Source organism: Mastomys coucha, unplaced genomic scaffold, assembly GCF_008632895.1.
Source record: "Mastomys coucha isolate ucsf_1 unplaced genomic scaffold, UCSF_Mcou_1 pScaffold18, whole genome shotgun sequence".
Classification (NCBI taxonomy): domain Eukaryota; kingdom Metazoa; phylum Chordata; class Mammalia; order Rodentia; family Muridae; genus Mastomys; species Mastomys coucha.
Window position 1 is genome coordinate 40,101,497 of NW_022196900.1, and position 4,406 is coordinate 40,105,902.

General features: G+C 35.0%; 1 non-coding gene across 1 annotated transcript; it reads right to left on the reverse strand.

Annotated features, from left to right (window-relative positions):
- Positions 1-3,880: 3,880 nt before the first annotated feature.
- Positions 3,881-4,044, reverse strand: LOC116097357. Its single transcript, XR_004121381.1, has one exon. It is a non-coding gene; the product is annotated as a U1 spliceosomal RNA (small nuclear RNA).
- Positions 4,045-4,406: the final 362 nt, after the last annotated feature.

Genomic DNA, 4,406 nt, shown 5'->3' on the forward strand with positions numbered 1-4,406 from the left:
AACAATGGCCTCTCCTCTCATTGATGTCCCACAAGGGATAACTTTGGTGTCTAGAAAATTGTCCATTTCATCCAGATTTTCCATTTTTGTTGAGTATAGGCTTTTGTAATAGGATCTGATATTTTTTAATTTCCTTGGCTTCTGTTGTTGTATCTCCCTTTTCATTTCTGATTTTGTTAATTTGGGTACTGTTTTATGCTCTCTGGTTCATCTGGCTAAGGGTTTATCTATCTTATTGATTTTCTCAAAGAATCAGCTCCTGGTTTGGCTGATTCTTTGTATAGTTCTGTTTCTACTTGGTTGATTTAAGTCCTGAATTTGATTATTACCTTCCTTCTACTCCTCTGAGATCTATTTGTTTCTTCTTGTTCTAGAGCTTTTAGTTGTGCTGTCAAATTGCTAGTGTGGATGCTCACAGCCATCCATTGGACTGAGCACAAAGTCACCAATGGAGGAGCTACAAAAAGAACCCAAGGAGCTGAAGAGGTTTGCAGCCCCATAGGAGTAACAGCAACATGAACCAACCAGTACCTCCAGAGCTCCCAGTGTCTAAACCACCAATCAAAGAGTACACATGGAGGGACCCATGGCTCCTGCCACATATGTAGAAGAGGATGGCCTTGTGGGACATCAGTGAGAAGAGAGGTCCTTGTTTTCATGAAGGCTTGATGCCCCAATGTAGGGGAATGCCAGGACAGGGAAGTGGGAGCAGGTGGGTTAGTGAGCAGGGAGAAGGGGGTTGAGGGAGTGGGTTTTCAAAGGGGATAAAATTTGCAATGTAAATAAAGAAAATATCTAATAAAAAAGAATAGAGAGAGAAAAAATAGTTTGATATGATTGTGTGTGTGTGTGTTTGTGTGTGTGTGTGTGTTTGTGTGTGTGTGTGTGTGTGTGTGTGTGTGTGTGTGTGTGTGTGGCAGTTTTACAGGGACAATTCTACAGAGACAGGTTACAGAAAGAACAAGCTAGACATAGGGGAAGACAGAACTATCCAGAGAATGAGAACAAGCAAGAAGATTAGAACAAGCTGCCAAAGTTAGCATGAGGACAGGCAGAGAAATTCAGTCAGAAGCCAAGAATCAGTCAGGTTAGAATGTTAGATTGTATGGAGGTTAGAAATGTCCAGGCCCAGGCCTAGTTAAGAGTGGGAGTAATAGTTTTTAACAGGAAATAAAAAGACACCAATTGGCTATCCCAAACTGAAGGTTTATCTTGAAAACATATATACAAGTAGAATGATAAAAATTGAGCAGGTTGTATTTAGGACTTTATATTAATATATCCATGTAAAACATTTAATGACAAAAATACCATGAATTTGAATGGCTACAGTCATGATATATGAGAGAGTTTGGAGTTAGGAAAGGGAAGAAGAAATGATGTAATTATATTATAATGTAAAATAAAAGCTGCACAAAAATAAGTTGAAAAATAAAAAATGTTTTACAGAAAAATAAAAATATATAAATTATAGAACTACTATAGAATATAGTTTATAAATGATGCATATGATATTCTGTGAAATGTCATCTTTAAAAGAATTAACTTCACAAAATCTATTATTATATTCTATTCTTACAGATTTTCTTATTATGCTCAGCAGTGGTAACATTGATGCTTAAAGTTTCCTTTTGAATAGATTTTTTTTTTCTTCTGATATGCCTTGGTTATTGCTTTAATAAATCTATAACTTGTTGTGTTATTCTTCCAGAATATGTATCATCCAGTCTGTTGTTATCTTGAGTAGATTTGATATAGTGATAGAGTATAATGTTATAGCAGGATAAATTTAGGTTGTTTCACAGAATTGCATAATGCCCTTCCTTGTTTAGGATTGCAGAGAGACCTTTTGACGAACTACCCTAAAGTGCACTTCAAAGTCCATGGGGGAAATAGCAAAATAAGAGAAATGACCTTGTAACACAGTTTAGAAAACATGTTTCCTTCTGAGCATATGCACATGAATTCTGTAACCCTAAATGCAGAGCTGTGATATTCACAGCTAACTTTGACTAGGAGAATGATTGCAGTTCCTCTCTAATTAGAATTTCCTGCATGGTACAGATGAATCATAATTTTAATCCCTGATATATAGGTTTTAATACGGTGACCTTTTAGTAAAGGTGCTTGCCTTATTAGAAAACATTTGAAACACCCTTGCCATTGGAAGACAGCTGTAAATGGTTAAAGCAGTGAAATGAGCCCCCCAACTCAACATAGGATCTCCAAAGGTCAAGATGAAGCAGACCATCTATTTAACTGCTGAATATATGAGGCATTCATCCCAGCAGAATGTAGCCTCATGTAAAAGATCATAAAACAGCAAAGGCACAGCATTAAGCAATTTTATATCCTATAGTTACAAAACAAAGTAGCATATATTTATATTGACATGTCACATTTTAGAAATTGTAATTCACATTTTCTGTAGCTGCATTTTTCATCATGTAATAAAAATATTTATTCTAAAATATTTGACAGAACCTCTATCAAATTAACTCAATTATGTTGCCAGAGAATAATAAAATACAAGACAGCAAAAAGAATGTTTCTAGTGACTTCTGAATGGAGGTTTCCTCAATGAAGCTGGTTATTTTGTTTGAATTAATAAACTGTTTTTTACTCTGATAGATTTTTAAACTTTCTTATATAATGTTTCTTTAAGTCGTGATCTGTAAAGGTCACTTTCAGAATTGTTCTATTAGCACAAACAAGCAAGAATGAAAACCAAAGCAAAATAAAAGCCAAAATATAACAAGTACCCTGAAAAGTGATATTAAGAGTAATCTCAAGAACCAGAAGTGATTTTCACCCCAGACTGCTAGGATTTTTAATTTCCAGCCTCCTAAGTCAACATTGAGACTCCTGTGGTAGCCATAGATATACAGAGAACTCAGTAAATTTCTGATGTAGTTTTGTTTCCTTTAACTGGCAGGAAACTTGAGGTGAGACGAGAAGAAACCCTTTCCACCCTGATGACATTTTTCCCATCTTTGTACTAAAAGGACCCCTTTCAAAACCATTCTCTTCATAGGAAATACACACAGAGGAGCAGTGATACAGACTTTCTTACAACTAACTCACTGTTTAGAATAGAAATCCTAAAAAGTAGTAAAATAGTATTCAAAGACATGTTCGTGTGAATACATGTTCTGTAATCGGTTCCTGCTTCTTACATAGATGTTATTACTTCCCATTTATCCCCTGTCTATCTATCATGGGAGCGCTCAGTGGGCAAAACCATCTGCTGACAAAACTGAAGACCTGAGATCAATTCCTAGGATTAATATGGTGGAAGGAGAGAACTATCACATGTTTTGCTTTGTTTTCTAAATACACAGCATTGTGCCTACATGCATGCATGTAAACACACACACACAAAACTTCAAATAAATAAATAAGCAAAATAAAATACAAATAAGAAGAGTAAAACCAATATACTGACTAACGTGACTAAATAAGGCAAAATAAGAAAACATAAAAATGAAGAAAAAAAGCAAAGAAATCAATTCAACAACTTTCATTGTTCTTAAAGGCAATTTTGTAACTAAGGCAACCATTGCACTATTCTGTGAAGAGTAGTAAGTGCAAAATATCATTTTCCCTATGAGTAAAATTCAAACATGTAGACAGCTACAGTATAAAGAATTCAGTATAAACTGACATAAAAACCAGAAGAGATCTGGGATGAGAAAAGTGCATACCAGAAGTTTGTGGTTCAAGATTGGCCCTGCTAGAAGGGAGGAAACTACTGTACGTATATTGGAAGCTATTAGAAGACCAAGATTGTTTTGATTTTAGAGAGAAATATAGACCCACAAAGAATTTAACATTTTCTTTGACTCCTTCTCTATGTATAAACTCAATTCTTTTTTTTTCCCAGGGGAGAGGGCAAACGCAGTTCCCCACTACCACAAATTATGCAGTCGAGCTTCCTGAATTTGGGGAAATCTCAGGGGTCAGCACATCTGGAGTGCAATGGATAAACCTCGCCATGGAAAAGCCACCTTCGTGATCATGGTATCTCCCCTGCCAGGTAAGTATATAAACTCAATTCTTACAGAGAAGATTGTTCAATTGTTTCTTTTAAATGATATTGGACTTAGCATAAAATAAGACATTTTAATTATTACTCATCCTTTTGAAAACAAGATAAAGCCACGATTATTTATTACAATAATCCTTATTGATAACAAGAAGTGATTAGGAGTAAGTGGATGAGGTAGGCCTGTCCATATTCAAAATATCAGAATAATTCTAGTTAAATATTTGGTATGTGGAAACATGTCTAGATACTAATACATAAAATTATAATAATGGTTCTCAGGACTATGGCTAAACAACATCTTTCTTTCTGTTGTACATAAATAAGGTGAACTAGGTTGCAACAGTTATTTAGCAAATGC